This window comes from Podarcis filfolensis, assembly GCF_964270895.1.
Source record: "Podarcis filfolensis genome assembly, chromosome: 3".
NCBI lineage: Eukaryota > Metazoa > Chordata > Lepidosauria > Squamata > Lacertidae > Podarcis > Podarcis filfolensis.
Window position 1 is genome coordinate 114,460,519 of NC_139606.1, and position 24,446 is coordinate 114,484,964.

Below are 24,446 nucleotides of genomic sequence, written 5' to 3' on the forward strand. Positions count from 1 at the left end.
CTTGGTCCCTGCTCCTGCCAACCTGGCAGTTCGAAAGCACGTCAAAGTGCAAGTATATGAATAGGTACCACTCCAGCGGGAAGGTAAATGGTGTTTCTGTGCGCTGCTCTGGTTCGCCAGAAGTGGCTTAGTCCTGCTGGCCACATGACCCGGAAGCTGTCTGTAGACAAACGCCGGCTCCCTCGGCCTATAGAGTGAGATGAGCGCCGCAACCCCAGAGTCGGTCACGACTGGACCTAATGGTCAGGGGTCCCTTTCCCTTTCCCTTTACATACAGAAGCACCTTTTTTATGTGTCCTGAATCTTCCAACAGTCAGCTTCATTGGATGTCCATGACTTCTAGCAATGTGACAGAAGGATGAAAAAGAAAATCTGTATCCATTTCTCCATGCCATGCAAAATTTTACATACTTGTCTCATGTCTACTCTTACTTGCTTTTTCTCAAAATTAAAAAGTCCTTAATGCTGCTTCATAGAGGACTTCATAGAGGACTTGCTCCATCCCATTGATAATAATAATAATAATAATAATAATAATAATAATAATAATAATAATAAAAAAATAATAATAATAATTATTTATTATTTGTACCCTGCCCATCTGGGTAATGTCACACATTAAAAGCTTCCCTGAACAGGGCTGCCTTCAGATGTCTTCTAAATGTCAGGTAGTTGTTTATCTCTTTGACATCTGATGAGAGGGCGTTCCACAGGGTGGGTGCCACTACTGAGAAGGCCCTCTGCCTGGTTCCCTGTAGCTTTGCTTCTCGCAAAGCTTTGATCATTTTGTCTGCCCTTTTCCAGCTCTATAATATCCTTTTCATTGCATCTGCCCTTGCTGGGCCATTTGCAGATACAGTGGTACTTTGGTTCTCAAACTTAATCCGTTCCGGAAGTCCATTCCAAAACCAAAGCATTCCAAAACCAAGGCGTGCTTTCCCATAGAAAGTAATGCAAAATGGATTAATCTGTTCCAGACTTTTAAAAACAACCCTAAAACATCAATTTAACACAAATTGTACTATCTAACGAGACCATTGATCCATAAAATGAAAGCAACAATCAATGTACTGTATTATAAAATAAATAAGACTGTACTGTAGATGATAAAAATTAAAATTAAATTCTTTTCTTACCTGCACTGATGATAGCCAATGTTTGGATGGGGGCTTTATCCATTTCCGCAGTTACACAACCAACCAACCAACCAACCAACCAATCAATCAATCAATCACAAAAACAAATTAACCAAAAAAGCATCAAAAACAAAAATGCAAAACAATAAGTAAAAACAAAAGGGCCAAACTGCATCCATTCCAAAAGTCCATTTGACTTCCGAAATGTTCAAAAACCAAGGTGTGGCTTCTGATTGGTGCAAGCAATAGCACCTGGAAACAATAGCTGACAGCTGCATCAGATATTCGGCTTCCAGAAAATATTTGAAAACCGGAACACTTACATCTGGGTTTTCGGTGTTTGGGAACCAAGGCTCTTGAGTACCAAGGTACCACTGTACTTTTCCTGCAGAAAAGGAAGCACTTGGTTAATTTTAGTCTGTATGAGAGGTGGAGGAGATAAATACACATCATTGTATTACCGTATTTTTCACTCCATAAGACACACCTGTGGTTCATACTGTGGCCACAGACATGTGATATGATGGTGAATTTGGGGTGACTCAATGCAAAAATCCTGAGGACCCATGTGGATCTGTGCTTTGTAACCACGTTTTTGCAACATTGCGGCCCCACGCAACAGTGGGTGCGTGATTTTTTGGGTGCAGGCTGTAGCCATGGACATGATATGTGATCTGATGGTGAATTTGGGGTGACCCAATGTAAAAATCCTGAGGATCCATGGGCTTTTACCTCCCCCCTCCCAGGCAGCCTCCACTAGTGTACCTTATCTCTCTCCCGTTCCCACCGATCAGCTGCTTCCTTTCAACACTCCCTTCCCTCTTGTTTGCCTTAGTGTCTTTTCCTGAGCTGGAGCAGTTTTTTGCTCCTCCTTTTCTTCTAATTTCTGTCCTTATTGCTTTAGTCTTCCTGTTTTCCCCCTTTGCAAGTTTGCTTTCTTTACCTCCCCCCTCCTAGGCAGCCTCCTTTATCTCTAGCATCCCTTATCTCTCCCCCGATCGGCAAATGATTAGCGGCTTCCCTCTTCTTCTTTTTTTTTTTAAAAAGCGTGATCTGCTTTTCTCCCCTGGGCAATTCGGCTCCAGGGCCCATGCATTCGCTCCATAAGACGCACAGACATTTCCCCTTACTTTTTAGGAAGAACAAAGTGTGTCTTATGGAGCAAAAAATACGGTACTTCAGCCAAATCACTCACAAAAAGGAAACAGCAATGGTTTCATGAGAGGAAATAGCCATTCTCATTTGTTGAGATTGTCAAACAACCGATAAGTACCATGTGAATTACATGCTTCTTTACATCTCACCTCCTCAACATTGTTTTCTGCTTCCTTGATACTGTTGTATATACTTTGTCTATTGTGCCAGCCCTCCTGTGAAGACCATAGAACATAAGATGGTACTAGATGCCTTACAACCCCATTTCTGTCATGTATGTCCAAAGGTGTTTCATCTCAGTGTGTGCGTCTTACCTGCAGAAAAGATAATCGGCACAGAAAAAGCAAGCATGAAACCCAGTGCAAAGGCATTGTTGAAACTTGACTTGGATCTCATGTTGAACCACAAGAGCGGACTAATGAGGCAGAATGCTCTGATGGTCGTTCTATATCTTCTGGATACAGTGGTACCTCAGGTTACATATGCTTCAGGTTACATACGCTTCAGGTTACAGACTCCGCTAACCCAAAAATAGAGCTACAGGTAAAGAACTTTGCTTCAGGATGAGAACAGAAATCATGCTCCAGTAGCGTGGCGGCAGCAGGAGGCCCCATTAGCTAAAGTGGTGCTTCAGGTTAAAAACAGTTCCAGGTTAAGTACGGACCTCCGGAACAAATTAAGTACTTAACCTGAGGTACCACTCTGTAAGGATTTGTGATATACTGACATGTAACCCTGTGTATGAATGAGCCACATTCAATGCATGAGAGCCAGTGTGGTGTAGTGGTTAAGAGCAGTAGACTCGTAATCTGGTGAACTGGGTTCGCGTCTCCACTCCTCTACATTCAGCTGCTGGGTGACCTTGGGCTAGTCACACTTCTTTGAAGTCTCTCAGCCCCACTCACCTCACAGAGTGTTTGTTGTTAGGGAGGAAGGGAAAGGAGAATGTTAGCCGCTTTGAGACTCCTTCGGGTAGTGATAAAGTGGGATATCAGGGGGGCCACCAGGTGGCGCATTGGAAGATGGCTGACAATAACATCTCTCCGACCCATACGAGGTAATTAAGAGGCTGCTATGGGAAGTATGCAGTCTTCCTGCCCCCCCCAAGGAGAGGGGGGGACTGCCTTGCCAGCGGTGTCCATAACGCACCCCCGGATTCGAAAGAAGGGGGTGCAGGTCACTTGGCACGAGCCCTTGATGAGGTTGGCTCTTCCTGACGCTGGTTCCAATCAGCGCGTGCTGGTTCGCTTTAGCTCGAAAATATAATTGGAAACATATAATTGGAAAGAAGCTAAAGCACATACATCAAGCAAAGTCCAGGAGATAAGACTGCTGATTAATGGATCTCTGTGACCGGAGCGACGGATGGGACAAATAAATCAAGTGATGAACCACCATTAAGAGACTGGTATGTTTGGAGTGAAAAAGAAGGGGGGTGGAGGAAAAAACTTTTCTTTTCTTTGCCTTATGTGAATATTAATAACCCTCCACCCCAGAAAGAAGATCATTGCGTTTTATTAATCACAAGCAGGAATTCAAGAACTGTGTGGAGTGGATTATAGTTAAAGAGATGATTGGTAAACAACGGAGAACGGAGGAAAATTTTATGACGCAGCTTTAAATGGCGTCTCGCTAAGACAGGCTTGCCTAAGAAAGAAAGACAGGGGGAGGAGGATCAGGACCATCGGAATGTGAATGATGATTGGAATGTGATCTTAACCTGACAGAGCCCTCCTGATATACTTGGCAAGCCTGAGAAAATTAAAGGACAGACCGAAGATAATTTTTTTTATGGAAGCGTGGAATGGCGGCTGTCCCTAAGTGATATGATCTTTGGAGAGTGCAAAACCCACACAGAGGATGTCTGTTTCTAATCCGCTTGTGAAGATTATCAGAGATCGCAAAGAAAGGAATATGTGATAACAACAAGAAGATGAAGAAAGTAATAAAGGACTATCTGGATTGAATTGGATAGAACTGTTTAATTAAAGCAGCAATATAAGTGATGTTTGGACCCGTTCGGAGTTTGATGTATGGGTACCCCCAACAAAATTTAAAAAATTTGGCTGTATAATTTGGAACTAATGTGATTTGGATAATGTGATGTGATTGGCCTGTTAATAAAAATTATTTTTTTTAAAAAAAGATAAAGTGGGATATCAAATCCAAACTCCTCCCCCCTCCTCCTCCTCCTCCTCCTTCTTCATGTGAAGACAGAAACAATTCATGAAGGAGGCAAAAATGATATGCTTGAGTAAGCCAAAGTTTTCAAGGAACATAAATAAAATTCAGCATGATCTTAACCAGGAGCTGAAGGGTTCAATAGCATCTATTATTTTAAGTGTTTCAATAAATTATTATCTGTTTCAGGTATTGTGGTCCACAGCTGCTATTGCTTAAGGAGATGCAGTGTTCCAAAGCAAGGGAATACTGTACCGCATATTAACTTGATAAACATCTCAGTTATGAAAGGTCAAGGTAAAGAGTTACGCCTACAGCATTGCCCAAGAATTTAGAACGTTAATATATTGTATAATGAATATGGCTTTAAATTATTGGCACTGCCCCCTGCCCCAGGATTACAGACAGGAGTATATCCCCAAAATTCCCAGATACATTGAAATATACTCGGAGTCCGAGTGTGAATTTCATACTCTTTATTCAGCTCATAGTAGCAATGAATGAAACTTCCCCCAAAACGTCTAGCTATATATACATTATTTACACAATGGGCCCCTCGTGATTGGCTAATTACAGGCTGCTCCTGCAGGCCAATCAAGTTGTGGATTCACCTCCTCCAGAAGCCTGATTGGATGCTCCTGCAGGCCAATCAGATTGCCAATTCACTTCACCCAGGAGCCTGATTGGCTGCTTCTGCAGGCCAATCAGGTCACTGATTCACTTCCACCTGGAGCTGGATTGGGTGGCTCCTACGGACCAATCAGACTGCTGCATTCTGGATCCTATTGTTCTAGGATTCAGCTCAGTACATAACATATCCTGGCCACTTCTGCACCCAAGGCATGTAGGCTTGTATATGACAGTAGCCTTCATAGTTGTGGTCATTTTATTCCACTCAATTGCTAACCAAAGGGTTTGAAATTGAATTTGCAACCTACTGAATTTTGAAGATTTCTTTAAGTTAATGCACTGTTCAGTATTCCTTGGCTTTAGCATACTGTGTCTCCTTGAGTGGTAAATATTGTGCTTAATGTCACGAACTTTACTTTCTGTTCCTTTACTACTATGGCTTCCTAAAGATTATCATGCAACATGTATGCTAATAATTGTTTCGTCTCCTTGATGAATAGCTCCTTAAATCACAGGCATTGCATCAGGAGCATTCATGAAAAGGGCTTATGTGCCAAAGTATCATGAACTCCTATAAATAGATGGGCATTCAGCTTTCCTGAAACACAGAACTGCCATCAGGGCATTCTGCCTTCCTAGTCCACTCTGGTCAAGTTGAGATCCGAGTCAAGCTTCAAAAATGTGTTTGTGGTAGCTTTTCATGGTTGCTGTTCTGTTTTCTGAAATGCTTTTGTTTTCTGCAGGTAAGGCATACATTGAAATAAAAAGGCATTTGGAAAGAAATGACCGTTCACAAAAATTGGGATTGGAAGCTTGGCTGGCTTGTGTTCTATGGCTTTGCCCCACTGTAAGCTGACAAATTGAGGAGGAGGAATTAAAGAACCTTTTAATGAGGGTGAAAGAGGAGAGTGCAAAATATGGTCTGAAGCTCAACATCAAAAAAACGAAGATCATGGCCACTGGTCCCATCACCTCTTGGCAAATAGAAGGGGAAGAAATGGAGGCATGAGAGATTTTACTTTCTTGGGCTCCATGATCACTGCAGATGGTGACAGCAGTCACAAAATTAAAAGACACCTGCTTCTTGGGAGAAAAGCAATGACAAACCTAGACAACATCCTAAAAAGCAGAGACATCACCTTGCCAATAAAGGTCCGTATAGTTAAAGCTATGGTTTCCCCAGTTGTGATGTATAGAAGTGAGAGCTGGACCATAAAGAAGGCTGATCGCCGAAGAATTGATGCTTTTGAATTCTGGTGCTGGAGGAGACTCTTGAGAGTCCCATGGACTGCAAGAAGATCAAACCTATCCATTCTGAAGGAAATCAGCCCTGCGTGCTCACTGGAAGGACAGATCGTGAAGCTGAAACTCCAATACTTTGGCCACCTCATGAGAAGACTCCCTGGAAAAGACCCTGATGTTGTGAAAGATGGAGGGCACAAGGAGAAGGGGATGACAGAGGATGAGATGGTTGGACAGTGTTCTCGAAGCTACCAGCATGAGTTTGACCAAACTGCGGGAGGCAGCGGAAGACAGGAGGGCCTGGCGTGCTCTGGTCCATGGGGTCACGAAGAGTTGGACACGACTAAATGACTAAACAACAACAACAGGCTGACAAGTTATTAATTGAAAGGCTATTGAGCGAGGATTGGAGGAGTTTGTTTCCTTCCCACCTACACCACCTGTTTTGATTGAAGCCCCCATGATAGGGTGGGGGATAGGGTTGGAAGAACAGAGGCTTAGGGAGAGGTCCCCCCCCCGCTTTAGAAACCAAAAAGAAAGAATGAAGGAGGACAGAGCAAAGAGATAAGCAGAAGCAAGTCTTTAGAAAAGGGTAAGAATGGTTTAGGGTTTGTAGGAGGGGGTTTGAAGGGGGAAATCTATCCTAAATCATAAACAGCATAAGGGACTGACCTGCTTGTTAATTTAACTGATGGATTAATCCTATAGCCCCAGGGGGAGGTGAGCCTTTATTATTCTCTTTTGATATATTTGTACTTGCAGTTTTACCTAGTAAACCTCCCCCAAAAGGCAACAGTTTGAAATACACAAGCAGGCTTGAAAGAGCACTCTGCTGCCATTGCGGTTGAATTATAATACTAATTGGAAAAGGACTCTGGGAAGGATGGAAAGAATCCTGGACTGGATTATTCTGTTTTGGCAGAGGTACCAGCATGTTGTGCAATGACAAACCTAGACAGCATCTTAAAAAGTAGAGACATCACCTTGCCAACAAAGGTCCGTATAGTAAAAGCTATGGTTTTCCCAGTAGTGATGTATGGAAGTGAGAGCTGGACCATAAAGAAGGCCGAAGAATTGATGTTTTTGAATTATGGCGCTGGAGGAGACTCTTGGGAGTCCCATGGACTGCAAGAAGATCAAACGCATCCATTCTGAAGGAAATCAGCCCTGAGTGCTTACTGGAAGGACAGATTGTGAAGCTGAGGCTCCAGTACTTTGGCCACCTAATGAGAAGAGAAGACCCCCTGGAAAAGACCCTGATGTTGGGAAAGATGGAGGGCACAAGGAGAAGGGGACGACAGAGGATGAGATGGCTGGACAGTGTTCTCGAAGCTACCAGCATGAGTCTGACCAAACTGCGGGAGGCAGTGGAAGACAGGAGTGCCTGGCATGCTCTGGTCCATGGGGTCATGAAGAGTTAGGACACGACTAAACAACAACAACAACCAGCATGTTGAGAGATGGAGCGAGATTACAGAGGGGAATTCCAGGTGTCTGCCTGGGTGCTAATGGCGTCTCTTTGTTTGAGATGTGGCATATTATGGCTCCTATGAGCAGAAACTGAAAATGGAATTGCTGTACTGTGGAAAATATCAGGGAAAAACATTTCACACAGAACTAAGAAGGCGAAAGTTGAATAGACCAGTGGTTGCAAAAATAAATGAATATTATATGTAGGACTAACATCGGAATGGATTATTGATTAACTAAGAAATGCAATGTGATATTAGATGATCAGCACTTCGTGAAATTCAGAGCATGGGAAGTCACCCAAAGATATAAAATTTGACATTTATATTTGCATTTTTTATTCTATTGTAATTTGGAATGTTTTAAAGTGGTTTTTATTGGAGTATAAAATCGGAAAACTTAATAAATATTATTAAAAAATAAAAATTAATGTGACTCCATTAATCAGGATCTTTTATTTCCATTACGTTTTCTTTCTCTTCCTTACACAGCATGATATGTGATGATAGCCCGGGGAGCAGGTGTGTCCTTCACATAAGCCTCTCTTTCTCATACATTCTTCTTTACCATTTTGGATTGCATTTACCACAGCTGGGTCATATGCAGATATATCTCCTATACAAAGAAAGCACTCTGATAATATTGGTCTGTATGAGAGGTGAAGGAAATAAATATGCATCACTGTGTGACTTCAGCCATATCTCCCACAAAAAGGAAACTCTATTAGCAATGGATTTCATGAGAGGTGAGGGGAAAAAACCATTCTCATTTGTTGAGATTGCCCAACCATGTACAGGAACCAAGTGTGTTCCATGCTTCTTACACCTCACCTCAGTATGCGGATGATACCCAGCTCTATCTCTCTTTTAAATAGGAACCAGTGAAGGTGGTTAAGGTCCTGTGTGAGTGCAAGGAGGTAGTTGGAGGATGGATGGTGGCTGACAGATTGAGGTTGAATCCTGACAAGACAGAAGTACTGTTTTGGGGGGACAGGGGGTGGGCGGGGGTGGAGGAATCCCTAGTTCCGAATGGGGTAACTGTGCCCCTGAAGGACCAGGTACACAGCCTGGGAGTCATTTTGGACTCACAGCTGGCCATGGAGGCACAGGTCAATTCTGTCTCCAGGGCAGCTGTCTACCAGCTCCATCTGGTACGCAGGCTGAGACCCTACCTGCCCGTGGACTGTCTTGCAAGAGTGGTTTGTAACCTGAGGTACCACTGTATGTCTTACTTGCAGAAAAGAGAAGCAGCACTCAAACGACAAGCATGAAAAGCCAGCACAAAGGCATTGTTGAAGCTTGACTCGGATCTCAAGTTGAACAGTAAGAGTGGACTACTGAGGCAGAATGTTCTTTTGATAGAATGCCCTCCTATTTATTACTATTCACGATATACTAAAACATAAAGTCTGTGCATAAATGTTCCAGATACGATGCATGTGATGATATAAACTGTTAATCAAGGAAACAAAAAGAAAGGTAATTACCATATATGTTGCATGTTATTTTTCAGGAAGCCATAATGCTCAAGGAACGGAAAGTAAATTTCATGGCATTAAGCTTGATATCTCCTCAGAGTTGAAAGGTTTAATATCACTTATTGTTTTAATGGTTTCTGTCTGAATATGACTTCTTGCTCTAGGTACTGTGATCCACTGCAATACCTAAAGGAGGCACTGAATACCAAAGCAATCAGCAAGGGTGGAAATGGGGAGAAATATTGGATTACGGAGAATAAATAAAATGCTGTTAAGAGCTTTTGCAGGACATCTGATGACAAAGGAGAGTCTCATGATCATGAAATGGCTTTTGTGGAGGCTGAACGAAACAGCAATGTGGGACAGAATAGCTGTTGGGAGATCCAGCAGCCTGCACTATGTAGGAGCAACATGACAGCAGCTAGACTGGTGACTGGGAGTGGCTGCCGAGATCATAAAACATCAGTCCTGAAAGACCTACATTGGCTCCGAGTACATTTCCAAGCACAATTCAAAGTGTTGATGCTGACCTTTAAAGTCCTAAGTGGCCTTGGCCCAGTATATCTGAAAGAGCATCTCCAGCCCCATCATTTAGTCTGGACACTGAGGTCCAGCGCCGAGGGCCTTCTGGCAGTTCCCTCACTGTGAGAAGCAAAGTTACAGGGAACCAGGCAGAGGGCCTTCTCAGTAGTGGCACCCGCCCTGTGACTTTTAGAAGACTTCTGAAGGCAGCCCTGTTTGGGGAAGTTTTTACTGTTTGATGTTTTATCATGTTTTTAATATTCTGTTGGGAGTCGCCCAGAGTGGCTGGGGAAATCCAGCCAGATGGGTGGTGTATGTATGTATGTATGTATGTATGTATGTATGTATGTATAAATAAATAAATACACCTCACAACAACACCCATGGCATCAGGAGGTTGGTTGACATCCCTCTGACTCAGAAGACAATGGAGTTTGCATTCAGGGCTCTGCGACTTTTTGGAGATTCTGTTAGGCAGTTCTGGGTACTGTAATTTATGAAGACAGTTGACAAGCTGGAATGCGTGCAGAGGAGGGTGAACAAGATGATCAAGGATCTGATAACCAAGTCCTTTGAGGAGCGGTTGATTGAGTTAGGTATGTTTAGCATGGGAAAAAAGGGACTGAGAGGAGATATGATAGTTATCAAGGGCTGTCACATGGAAGATGGATCAAGCTTGTTTTCTCCTGTTCTAGAGGGTAGGATCCGAGCCAATGAATTCATGATGCTAAACATCACAATCAGCTGTTTGACAGTGGAACAGAGTCCCTCGGAATGTCCTGGACACTGGAGAGCCAGTGTGGTGTAATGGTTAAGAGCGGTAGTCTTGTAATCTGGGGAACCGGGTTCGCGTCTCTGCTCCTCCACATGCAGCTGCTGGGTGACCTTGGGCCAGTCACACTTCTTTGAAGTCTCTCAGCCCCACTCACCTCACAGAGTGTTTGTTGTGGGGGAGGAAGGGAAAGGAGAATGTTAGCTGCTTTGAGACTCCTTAAAGGGAGTGAAAGGCGGGATATCAAATCCAAACTCCTCTTCTTCCAAAACTCTTCTTTCTCACTAGAGGTTTTTAAGCAAAGGTTGGATAGTCATCTGTCATGGATGCTTTAGCTGAGATCCCTGCATTGCAGGGGCCTGGATGAGAAAACCACCAGGGTGACTTGGAATTCTACAACTCTGATTCTATGAAATGCAGGCACCTTGGAGTCCCAAACCCAAGCTGGCCCCAGGTGATCCAAGAGAATCCCAAACTTAATAATGTCACTGGTATCACACCAGCAAATCTTCAAATTATGTTTCCTGCCTGGACTAAAAGCCAATCCAAGCAATCAAGAAAAAAATGCCACCCCCAAACAGTTGACCCTCAGCAGTCTGAAGTAAGGCAAAAGGGGGTCCCACTGCCAATTTGGGGCTACCTCTAAAATTCCCACTCAGCCCTCAAAAAATGTGCAACTAGCAACAGCCAGGGGTGCCAACCTGAACAAAATATTGGGGATAGGGCCCAGATAAGCTCTGCCCCATCTAATTGATCACATGGCACAGCTAACACATTTGAATGGCAATGCCCATCAACGGGAATGGGGTGGGGCTGGAGACCCCTTGGCCCATAGGAGTTGGCTCCTGTGGCAACAGCTCACACTACTTAGAAAGGGTGCAAACAGGAGTGAGTAGTGTGACTGAGGAGAAGCTGGCAGCCTCCTCTCTCATGATTGACTTTTATGGACCATGTGGTTGTCACAGACTCCTCCCCTGGGTATTACCTCTCTGAGTATTCTTCTCAGGGGAGGTCCTGGGTGGAAACCTCCAGGTAAGGTTGGTTATTGGCATTCTCAATAGGCAGACAAGTTTATGAAGAAGACTAGGGGGGTTTAGTCATCGTTTAGTCATGTCTGACTCTTTGTGACCCCATGGACCAGAGCATGTCAGGCACTCCTGTCTTTCACTGCCTCCCGCAGTTTGGTCAAACTCATGTTGGTACCTTCGAGAACACTGTCCCACCATCTCGTCCTCTGCCGTCCCCTTCTCCTTGTGCCCTCCATCTTTCCCAACATCAGGGTCTTTTCCAGGGAGTCTTCTCTTCTCATGAGGTGGCCAAAGTCTTGGAGCCTCAGCTTCAGGATCTGTCCTTCCAGTGAGCACTCAGGGCTGATTTCCTTCAGAATGGAGAGGTTTGATCTTCTTGCAGTCCATGGGACTCTCCAGAGTCTCCTCCAGCACCAGAATTCAAAAGCATCAATTCTTCGGCGATCAGCCTTCTTTATGGTCCAGCTCTCATTTCCATACATCACTACTGGGAAAACCAGTTTCAGCACCACATTTTCATTCTCTCTTTCTTTGTCACCCGCTTTCCCCTCTTTTCTTTCCTTTTGTGGAGAGCCAGTGTGGTGTAGTGGTTAAGAGAGGTAGTCTCGTAATCTGGGGAACCGGGTTCGCGTCTCCGCTCCTCCACATGCAGCTTTTGGGTGACCTTGGGCTAGTCACACTTCTCTGAAGTCTCTCAGCCTCACTCACCTCACAGATTGTTTGTTGTGGGGGAGGAAGGGAAAGGAGAATGTTAGCCGCTTTGAGACTCCTTAAAGGGAGTGAAAGGCGGGATATCAAATCCAAACTCTTCTTCTTCTTCTTCTACTTGTCCCTCCTCCCTTTGTGCTAGGTAGATACATAGTGTAACCGGACGCAGAGTAGCTTCTTCACATGCTCCTATGATAAGGCATTGTTGTGGGAGTGGAGAAAGAATGCTCACCTAAGAATTGTCACCTAAGCTCCAGTGAAGTAAATGACTGATCAGCCTGCCAGGCAAATCCAGATTTTATCCTCCTTTACATTTGTGGTCTTCCTCACTTTGCAGGACAAGCTAAACCCAAGACTTGTAAGGAGGTGGGAGGTTACTGCATTCCTCATAAATCAGACTGCCCTAGGAATTCCATAATTCCAGCCCAGTGTAAGCAGAATGAAAAGTGCTGCAAAGATTAATAAGATTCAGATCCATTCATTTTATGCATCTTCAGTGATAGAAGCCAAGAGAGCTCACTTTGTGCTAATGTCGACACAAATAAAGCAGCATATCCCACTCATTAAATGTACCGTATTTTTCGCCCTATAGGACGCACTTTTCCCCCTCCAAAAATGAAGGGGAAATCTGTGTGCGTCCTATGGGGCGAATGCAGGCTTTCGCTGAAGCGTGGAGAGCGAGAGGGGTCGGTGCGCACTGACCCCTCTCACTCTCCACGCTTCAGGAAGCTATCAGCAAGCCTGGGGAGCCCGTGGGAGTTCCCGCAGGGCTCCCTAGGCTGCGGATAGCAGCCTGCTGCACGGGGCGCGCTGAAGCAGAGCACCCCGCGCTTTGGGCAGACATCCGCAGCCTAGGGAGCCCTGCGGGAAATCCCTGCGCTAAGGCTTAGGAAGCAGAGCGCCCTGCGCTTCGGGCAGATATCCACGGCGGGGGGGGGGGAGATAAATTTTCCCCCTTTATTTCCCCCCCAAAAAACTAGGTGCGTCCTATGGGCCGGTGCGTCCTATAGGGCGAAAAATACGGTAAGTCAAAAATACAGATTTAAAATTCGTTTCCAAAATGTCTGTTGTCAGATATGATTCTGTCTCAGTTACATTGTGGAATGTTCCTGATGTTTCCTGCTCAGGTCTACAGTTTCTGGTGGCAATTGTTGTGGTCCAGAAGCTTGCAGCTGCATTTTGGATTAGGTGCCATTGCTAAACAGCATTTAAAGGAAGTCCATGCGCAACACATCACAGTAGTCTAATTTGGGGGTTATCAGAAAGTGCATGATCTTGGCCAGGAGTATCAATACAGGCAGGACCACAACTGGCACACTCAGCTGCTACAAGACACCCCAAGTCCATGATGCTACCAAAGCCTCCAGTGACAAAACTGGATCTAATAGGATCCTTGAGTTGGGTACCGGATTTGAAGGAGTTCAGCCCTATCCAGGCCTGAACTCCCCCTTCCTGGTTAGATGATACTGGTGCAAAATACCGTATTTTTCCCTCTATAACACGCAGATTTTTTCTCCTAAAAAGGAAGGGGAAATGTCTGTGCGTGTTATTGAGCGAATGTGTGGTCCCTGGAGCCAAATGGCAAAAAAAATCAGGCAAAAATCAAATCGCGCGTCTCGGAGAAGGGAAACCTGAAAAGAGGAAGTGGCTGCTTTCCTGCATTCTGCCTCAGGGTCTTACTGCCCACCCTCCTCTGTTTCTTTGCTGTGTTTGCTCAAACGGAACAAAGAGCAGGGAAAGCCCCTCCCCTCCAGGCAAGCAGAGTGTCGTCTCTGTGCTCCGGTGCTGCTGAAAACATGCAGGAGGGAGAGAGAGAGAGCGCGAGCTGGCTGGCTTGGGTGGGTAGGTGAGGGAAAACTTTTGCCTTCCTTTCCTCCCTCCCGTTATACCCCTCTCCTGCATTCTTAGCCAGCTGCTTCTCTGCACACCCCTCTCGTGCTCCTTGTCCATTCTGTATTTTTCCTTCCTTCCCCACTTAAAATGTGGTTAAAAAGCATGGATCCACATGGATCCTCAGGATCTTTGCATTGGGTCACCCCAAATTCACCATCAGATCACATAGCATGTCCATGGCTACAGCCTGCCCCCCAAAAATCACACACGCACTGTTGCCTGGGGCTGCAATGGTGCAAAAATGTGGTTAAAAAGCATGGATCCACATGGATCCTCAGGATCTTTGCATTGGGTCACCCCAAATTCACCATCAGATCACATAGCATGTCCATGGCTACAGCCTGCCCCCCCCAAATCACGCACCCACTGTTGCCTGGGGCTGCAATGGTGCAAAAACGTGGTTACAAAACATGGATCCTCAGGATCTTTGCATTGGGTCACCCCAAATTCACCATCAGATCACATGTCTGTGGCCACAGCATGAAGCACAAAAATGATACATCCACTGTTTCATTCAGAATGTTTTTTCCCTTGTTTTCCTCCTCTAAAAACGATGTGCGTGTTATGGTCAGGTGCGTGTTATCGAGCGAAAAATACGGTACATTTACAAAAGGGTTAAAGACTTTTGAGCACCAGACTTGAGTGGAGTTTGTAGTCCTCTCATACACACAAAACTACTCCTGTTTACTCAGCTGGTTGACTTTCTTAATTCCAGCAGTATAATTTAGGAATCTGAAACCTTGGCCACTCTTCTGCAAAGCACCCAGATTCAGTAGATCCTGATCTATCTTCCCACCCACAACTTTCTCCATCCTATCCAGATGGAATTCCAATTAACCCTCATCCAGTTCATTCATGATTCCAAGCACTGGTTCGCTACATTCACTATCTCACCCCACTCAAATGTAAAGGAAGAATAGAAATGGGTGTGTGGATGATCTTCACTGGTTCTTGTTGGTAAGGCCAGATGATGCCCTGAATGTCTAAATTTATTGAATGGATGTTGTAGAGATGAACAAAAGAGTTCATATATTCTACAACATGGATTGTAGACATGGATTATTCTGTTGTTGTTGTTTAGTCATTTAGTCGTGTCCGACTCTTCGTGACCCCCTAGACCAGAGCACGCCAGACACTTCTGTCTTCCACTGCCTCCTGCAGTTGGGTCAAACTCATGCTGGTAGCTTCGAGAACACTATACAACCATCTCGTCCTCTGTCGTCCCCTTCTCCTTGTGCCCTCCATCTTTCCCAACATCAGGGTCTTTTCTAGGGAGTCTTCTCTTCTCATGAGGTGGCCAAAGTATTGGAGCCTCAGCTTCAGGATCTGTCCTTCTAGTGAGCACTCAGGGCTGATTTCCTTCAGAATGGATAGGTTTGATCTTCTTGCAATCCATGGGACTCTCAAGAGTCTCCTCCAGCACCATGGATTATTCTCCTCCAGCACCATTATTCTACCACGGATTATTCTCCTTCAGCACCATGATTATTCTACAACATTGCTTATTTCATCCTTGAAGTAATTAGCAAACATATCACAACATGCTTCCAGGGATTGACATGGACAGACACCCTTTGGGCCCCTGGGACCCCAGCACTAACATCACCACTGGGACTTCTACCACTGTCAATGTTGTGGTCTGGCACTACAGTTGTTGCCACCAGTTACTCATTCACCCTTCCCTTCCTCTTGTTTACACGGTGGTAGTGAACGATATGGGACTCAGGCTAATGCTCTATTCCATGGCCTTGTGGACCAAGGAGGTCACATAGGTGAGACCAAGCTGTTCTGGTTTTCTTCCCATCCTCCTTCCTTGTGAAGCTGTAGACACCAAAGCATTGCAGTTGTGTAAGGACTTGGTGCCTAACTAAATTCAAAAAGTGTAACCTTATTTTACTACGGGTCGCTACCATCACAATTTCTAGTATGGGCTAATGTCACAGTAACTTTGATGATGATAACTACAATGTATTTCCTGCACGTCATTCTAAGGTCACAGGGTGGGCGACAGCAATTAAAGCAATATTTAAAAAACAGTTTAAAACTGCTTGAAATTACAGAAATAATACAGGTATCCTGAAAAAGATATGCATCTCAAGTGTCAAATGCCAGGATACAGAAGTAATTTTCAGGATTCTCTGAAAGCTTTCCTCCTGGTTCCATGAAACACAATACAAGGCTTTAATGTTTTGTATACCATGGGACATATGCAAATGCAGGCAATTCAGGCAATAGACAAGCTAATCCTATGTGCAGCTATACAAAGGCAAGTGCTCTAACTGGCCAGAAGCCATAGATGATGATCTGACACTGACACAGTTCTGGGGCACTTTTATAAAGGCTGTAAGCATTTCTGCAGCCACTTGGTGGGCTGAGCCCTCTGTTCCCTTCTCTTTCAACTCCTCTTAGACCTAAGTAACGGGGGAAGGAGTCTCTGGCTCTTGCAAGGTGGCTGGAACCAGTGGAACTTCCCTTCTAGACTGACAGAGTTACTCCATGTATCCAGTGATACCAGAGCAGGTGTGTCAAAGAACAGCTCTTCCAAGCCTAGAGAGCAAGGCAGAGACAGAGAGAGGGATGGATCTTGCAGCTGCCATGGCAGGGATGGATAAGGCGAGAGAGCAAGTTGAGGAAGCGCCCTCCCAGGATCTTCACTGGCAGATTCCTCCACTCACAGTGGGGGTTGCTACATCCCACTGGAGCCCTCTCTCAGGTCCTCCATCTGCATCATCCCAACTTGGCCAGCCCATCAGAGCTCTATAATGAAGGTCCTAGACACATCTCCATGAGAAGAGAATTTCACAGCTTAGTGGCTGCTACTGAGATTGCCCTTTCCTTTGAGATTCTGATGACAGTGGTAAAACTCCCTCTGCCAATCTTTCTTATCATTGGGGTCCAGTGCCGAGGGCCTTCTGGCGGTTCCCTCCCTGCGAGAAGCCAAGTTACAGGGAACCAGGCAGAGGGCCTTCTCAGTAGTGGCACCCGCCCTGTGGAACGCCCTCCCACCAGATGTCAAAGAGAAAAATAACTACCAAACTTTTAGAAGACATCTGAAGGCAGCCTTGTTTAGGGAAGCTTTTAATGTTTAATAGGTTATTGTATTTTAGTGTTTTGTTGGAAGCCGCCCAGAGCGGCTGAGGAAACCCAGCCAGATGGGTGGGGTATAAATAATAAATTATTATATATCACCTGTGAGGGTCTGTAGGGCAGGCGGCAGTCTTTTATGTATATGGGGCCTGAGACATCTAGGGCTTTAAACAGTAATGTGAGCACCTTGAATTGGACCCAGAAATGAACCGTCAAATAGCAAAGCTGTTTTAAAACAGGATTTATATGAGGTCTGGATGAACCCCAGCCAGTAATCTGATCAATGCATTTTCGACCAATTGATGTTTCTGTGTCCTCTTCAAGGGCAGGACACATAGTCTGCATTCAGAAGGCACCAGATTCAGGATTGGGGGAGTCCATTGATTGGAACCTTGTAGTTTCTGTGCAAAACAGTGTTACGATATAGAAGCAATGCAGCTACGAGCTGCTAGCTTGAAAACATCACATGATGTTGGGACTGTCCGTGGGAAACAGAGGGACAGTCAATTCACGGTGCGAAGCACCGGAATTTGCTCAGAGTGTAATATGAGCTGTACAGGAAGTACAGGAAGTGTTAGTCACTAGACTGCTGGAGTTTGAAGAGAGCAGTCATGTTTTTTGTAATGCTGCAAAGACAGAAATAAAGGCATGTAAATACGTTTCTGTCTATCTCTTTCCCCTGCTGGGGGGGCAACAAAGAGGGTGTGTGTTCTTCTCACGCTGAGAAGGATCGCCTATCGCGACCTTTGCCTGGATCTTGCTGAGGAATGCAGACAGGGAGGTCAACAGGAGATCAAGCCGGGTGCCTGGAGAGTTGCCAGTTTCTACTTATATAGGCTTGAAACCCGACAAACAGAACATTCATAAGCAGCCAGCATAATTATGAAGACATTAAACTGGGTGTTTTTATTTCCATTTCATTGTGTCTTGCTATTTGGTGGGTTCGCAGCAAGGTGACAGGTAATAGCAAACTTTTATTTCCACGGATCCCTCAGGACAGCGGGTATCAGCGCAGCGCCCTCCTTTAGCCTCACATGCTTGTATGCCTCTCAACTTTTCATTCTCAGTTTCTCCTGCACAAAGGAAGCACATAAACCAAAGGTATAGGACTCCATACAGACTCAGTTATACACATACACACAGACACAGTGGTACCTTGGGTTAAGAACTTAATTCGTTCTGGAGGTCCGTTCTTATCCTGAAACTGTTCTTAACCTGAGGTACCACTTTAGCTAATGTGGCCTCCCGCTGCCGCCACCACGTGATTTCTGCTCTCATCCTGAAGCAAATTTCTTAACCTGAGGTACTATTTCTGGGTTAGCGGAGTCTGTAACCTAAAGTGTCTGTAACCCGAGGTACCACTGTAAATATATATATGCTAGCTGCAGTGAGAAGTGCTGGAGATGTGGACACTCAAGGACATATATGAAACAAATTTGGTGGACTTGTCCAATAATTGAAATCTTTTGTTCAGTAGTGGAAAGTGTAGTATCGTTAATAGCACCTGATATTTTGTTCCCTCCCTCCCAGTAGAATTGGGAGGGGTGGGGTAGCCAACATTCATTCACAGCCATTGTAATGATGATTAGATTAAACTGGGCTTTCCATCACATTTTGTCTTGCTATTAGGAGGATATGCAGGAGGGTGATGTCCAGGGGCACTATATCCTAGGGGCCCAGCCCTTTTGGCTTCCCAATAATTTTTTTGGGGAAGCCTGCTTCCCCACTATGTTCCAAAAAAATCATCAGGCAGAGTAGACCAAGCATGGAACCAAGCATGCCCTGGCTTTAGTGGCTGGCTCTCTCTCCCTCTGCTGCTGCCATGGAGGGGAAGGAAGCAGCCTCTGGCTGATGGTGGCAGCAGAAAGGAGGAAGAGGGAGAGGAGGAGGCTGATTGCCAGAGAGGAGGAACTGCCAGCCACTGAAGCTGTGCTGCTGCTGCATTCAGCTCTGCCCCGGCTCCTCCCGATGTCGTGACTAAAGTTTTATTTGGAGATTATCCTCCACAAAAGAAGCATTCTACTGATGATGGATTCCATGAGTGGAGGACAAAACAAATATAAATCAGTCATCCTACTTCAGCCATATCTTCTGCAAAAAAGAAACACTATTAGTAATGCATTTTACTAATATGGGTGGATGGCGGCTAACAGGCTGAGGCTGAATCCTGACAAGACAAACTGTTTTGAGGGGACAGTGGACAGGCAGGTGTGGAGGACTCCCTGGTCCTGAATGGGGCAACTGTGTCCTTGAAGGAGCAGGTGCGCATTCTGGGAGTCATTTTGGACTCACAGCTGTCCATGGAGGCACAGGTCAATTCTGTGTCCAGGGCAGTTGTCTACCAGCTCCATCTGGTACACAGGCTGAGACCCTACCTGCCTGCAGACCCTCTTGCCAGAGTGGTGCATGCTCTGGCTCTGCCTGGACACTGAGGTCCAGCTCCGAGGGCCTTCTGGCGGTTGCCTCACAGCGAGAAGTGAGCTTACAGGGAACCAGGCAGAGGGCCTTCTCGGTAGTGGCAGCCACCCTGTGGAACTCCCTGCCACCAGATGTCAAGGAAATAAACAACTATCTGACTCTTAGAAGACATCTGAAGGCAGCCCTGTTTAAGGAAGTTTTTAATGTTTGATGCTTTATTGTGTTTTTAATATTCTGTTGGGAGCTGCCCAGAGTGGCTGGGGAGGCCTAGCTAGATGTGCAGTAAGAGGTGAGATTAATAACCATTCTCATTTGTTGAGATTGCCCAACAATGTATGAGAAACAGATGTGTTCCATGATTCTTACATGTCACCATCTTAAATATGTATACATTCAGCTGCTTCCTCAATAGTTTTTTACCTGTCTATGCCTATTACGTTCACCATCATGTGAACCCCACCTCTCGTTGGCCGACACTTCCCACAAAACTCATGTTAGTCTTTCATGCAGACGTCCACAACCTGGCATCCTCCAGATGTTGTTGGATAATATCTCCTATTATCCCAGATTGGCCATGCTGGAAGAGGCTGATGGGGAAACTATAGGAGAATTTTACTCTCCCCACCACACTGAATATTTGATAAAATGATCCCTCTCATTTTGCCATCCACAAATAGCTTGGAGAGCATTGTGGCAGGGCAAGGCTTTGCTCATCCCAAAGATAGATGATGATAGATGATTGCTAGGTGACAGATGATAGATTATATGCATGGCAGATGGCAAACAACAAGTGTCAGGTGCTAAATGATAGATAAATAGATAGATATAGGACTCAGCTATACAGCTGCAAATAAAATGTTTTAAGTGTGTTGTAAAGTGCATTATACAGATGTGACGGTAGATGGCAATGGTGAGCTATGGCAAATTAAATATATTTTTTCAAAACTTTTTTTTTTAAAAAAGCATTTTCACGGTGTGTTTTTAAATATGTGTCTAGATTCCACTATAGAGGAAAACTGTGGTGTATCAAGATATGATACTAGTTATTTCTGCTTAACATATCTGCTGAGTTGCTTTCGCTTAACTAGATAGCTTGCAAATTTGTAGTAATGGTTAGCTGATGTTGCTGAAACCCCCACTGTGGAATTCCCTCACCATGTAGGTACTTTCCCAATTCGAAGGAAATACACTCTTTTAGCCCATAGGTGACAGCTGTTCCTTTATGTCCATAATCTCTGTTTTGGCTTGTGTTACTAAAAATCTATATTTTCAGATCCTGAGTACTTGTGCATTTCTGTCTACAAATAAAAACATACAAACCATATTCATAATCAGAGATCAAGTAACTATTGCAGAAGGATGGTTCCTTATTTTTCTCCCACCTCTACTCTCCTGTAGTACAACTGGGCAGTAGACATGGGTTTGGTTCCAACTCAATAACTTTTCAATTAATATTTTTTAAGCCAACAGGGGGTCAAAGTCATAGAAGGAGAAGAGAAGAAGAGTTTGGATTTGATATATGGCTTCCTCAAGCATATCATTTTTGCTTCCTTCACGAATTGTTTCTGTCTTCACGTGAAGAAGAAGGAGGAGGAGGAGAGTTTGGATTTGATATCCCACTTTATCACTACACGAAGGAGTCTCAAAGCAGCTAACATTCTCCTTTCCCTTCTTTCCTCACAACAAACACTCTGTGAGGTGAGTGAGGTTAAGAGACTTCAGAGAAGTGTGACTAGCCCAAGGTCACCCAGCAGCTGCATGCGGAGGTGCAGGGAAGCGAACCTGGTTCACCAGATTACAAGTCCACTGCTGTTAACCACTATACTCTCATAGAACAAAAGCTGGCCATGCTGGTAACAGATGACTTCCAACCCCATTTTATTCTTCTGTTATTTAGGTTGGAATGTTTTTAATTTCAATGCATATCTTACCTGCAGAAAACAGAAGCATCTCAGAAAACAGAAGGGTAACCATGAAAAGCCAGTGCAAATGCATTGTTGAAGCTTGACTCAGATGGATCTCAACTTGAACGGCAAGAGAAGTCAACTGAGGGAGAATGTCTTCTTGAAGGCTGAATGCTTGCCTATTTCTAGGGTTCTTGATATACAGACACGTAATGATCTTTATGCAATGCATGTGATGACAGAAGTAGTAAAAAAAGAGAGATTATTATCTTATACGTTGCATGTTATTACTCAGGAAGACATAATCTTCAAGGAACATAAACTTCCTGACATTACCCCTGATATTTATTCTTAGTTCAGGAACAAAGTAATTGTTTTTAGAACTCTCTATCTATATTTTATTTCCTGCTTTAGGTGCTGAGATACACAACTGCTATCCCTCATGAAGACAAGGCATACCAAAGCAAGGAAATACTGAACAGTCCATTGAGCTGCTGAATGACTGAAGGTTCAGCAGATTGGAAAGCTGGTTAACAACTGAGTGGAAAAATACAGTCAAAGAATCGTAGAACCGTAGACTTGGAAGGGATGCAAGGGTTATTATATCCATCCTCCTGCCATGCAGGAACCACAGTTAGAATTCCTGAGAAATAAGGAAGTCTGTTCCACTGTTGAACAACTCTGTCAGAAAGTTCTTCCTAATGTTTAGCTGGAATCTCATTCCTTGTGAATTTGAATTCATTGGTTCTACCCTCTGGAACAGAGGGAAACAAGCCTACACCATTTTCCATATGACAGCAGTTCAGATATTTGAAGATGGCTACGTATCACCTCTAGGGACGCAGGTGGCACTGTGGGTTAAATCACAGAGCCTAGGACTTGCCGATCAGAAGGCTGGCGGTTCGAATACCCGCGACGGGGTGAGCTCCCGTTGCTCGGTCCCTGCTCCTGCCAACCTAGCAGTTTGAAAGCACATCAAAGTGCAAGTAGATAAATAGGTACCGCTCCGGCGGGAAGGTAAACGGCATTTCCGTGTGCTGCTCTGGTTCGCCGGAAGTGGCTTAGTCATGCTGGCCCCATGTGCTGTACGCCAGCTACCTCTGCCAATAAAGCGAGATGAGCGCTGCAACCCCAGAGTCGGTCACGACTGGACCTAATGGTCAGGGGTCCCTTTACCTTTACCTTTACCTTTACCTTTACCTTATGTATCACCTCTCAGTCTTCTGTCCTTCACTCTAAACATAGCCAACTCCCCCATAAGGCTTGGTTTCCGGGCCCTTGACCATCTTGGTTGATGCCCTCTCTACATGTCCCATTGTGTTAATATCCTTCTTAAACTGTGGTGCTCCAAACTGGACACAGCCAGGGCTTGACTAAGGCAGTATAGAGTTGTAGTAATATTAGGGCTCACCCAGACTTGCATTTCTCCTGTGCCTAGAAAGCATGTATCTGAGCAGTTTTGCCCTTGCCCCCTGCTTTCCCCAGGAAAACCCATTCTTCTCACCCCTCTGGGAATAATGTGCACATCTCTATCTCCCTGCCCCTCAGTAATTTTTCACAATTTTTCACAAAACGAGTTGTTGCTAGTGGGTGGTAATCCAGAAAAGGCTCCTCCTCTAACCATTCTCCATCTGAGAAGGGATAGTGTGTGGCAGATGAGGTTATCTATTCATGTTGTTTTGCCTGGGGAATACAGGGAATGAATAATATTGTAACGAGTAAAGGGAAGGAGTTTTGGGCAGCCTTGACAAACATTGCCAAGGGGGTCAGAATGTAGGGAGAGTGACACTTGGAGGGCAGTTAAGCCAGAAACAGAGGAGATGAGGAACAACTACTGAGAAACTGTTGCTGCTAGTTTTTGGAGGACAGCTGATAATAAGGTGAGGTGACCATGCTCAGGATTGTGGAATGGCTGTTGTGAAGTTGACAAAACAGCTCATACTACATCTGGTGGAAGTAAATGAGGCCCAGAAATGACAACTCTGAGGCTGTACTATTTTGCTTGCTGAAGTAATACAGGTATTACACAAGACAAGGAAGTTCCATGGATAACAATGGGCCTTTGCTCTGAATCGCCTTTGACTAGTCCTCTCACTATACTCTGCCCTGATTAAGAATATGAATAACCCTTTCCATGCAGCCATTTTTGCTGTATGCCACAGGTAGGCATGGAGACGACCCATGCAGTCATCACTCTTATTCCCCTTCCCAGATCACCTTCAGATCAGACACCTGGACAAATAAACACAGTTTACCCAGTTAAAGGGCTTCACACAAGCAAGGGTCCGTTTGGCTTAGGACAGCCTATAATTCAGAATACGTTGTAAATCCAGTTTCAAGATGTGAACGTGCTACAGTTCAAAACAATGTCGGTGACTTCCATTGCTTGGGCCATAATGCAAACATATGGAACCCTGAGGGGTGAGAGTGTGTGCACTTAAGACTAGTTTGACTGCCTTTTTTAAAAGAGGGGTATGTGTCAAAAAATCACTTCATTATAAGGAATTGGTACTTGAATTGTTGGGTGATTCATGCTTGGAAATAGTTTGCAATGTTTACAGAACAGTTCCAGTAACATCTGTATAACATCATTTGATCATCTGTTGTGGATTTTCTTGGTTATATGATGACACATAACATGTTTAGGTGATCTTAGTGGTTAGGAGTGTCTTTTGTCCAGTTAGCAAATGGCGATTGTTGTTTCTAGACTGTGATAACTTGACCACTGCTGTTATTGTGATGGTAGCTGTTTTCTTGGGGCAACTTTGGGGAAAGGTTTAGGCCCCCCACTACTTGCAAAAATAAGGCCTAAATCAGGGCAAC

General features: G+C 44.6%; 1 long non-coding RNA gene across 1 annotated transcript in view; it reads right to left on the reverse strand.

The window, feature by feature from the left end:
- Positions 1 to 23,891, reverse strand: part of LOC310758909 — a 39,675-nt gene extending 15,784 nt beyond the window's left edge. The window contains exon 1 of the long non-coding RNA XR_014546084.1: positions 23,879 to 23,891. This is a non-coding gene — a long non-coding RNA (uncharacterized lncRNA). The remainder of the gene's footprint in view (positions 1 to 23,878) is intronic.
- Positions 23,892 to 24,446: the final 555 nt, after the last annotated feature.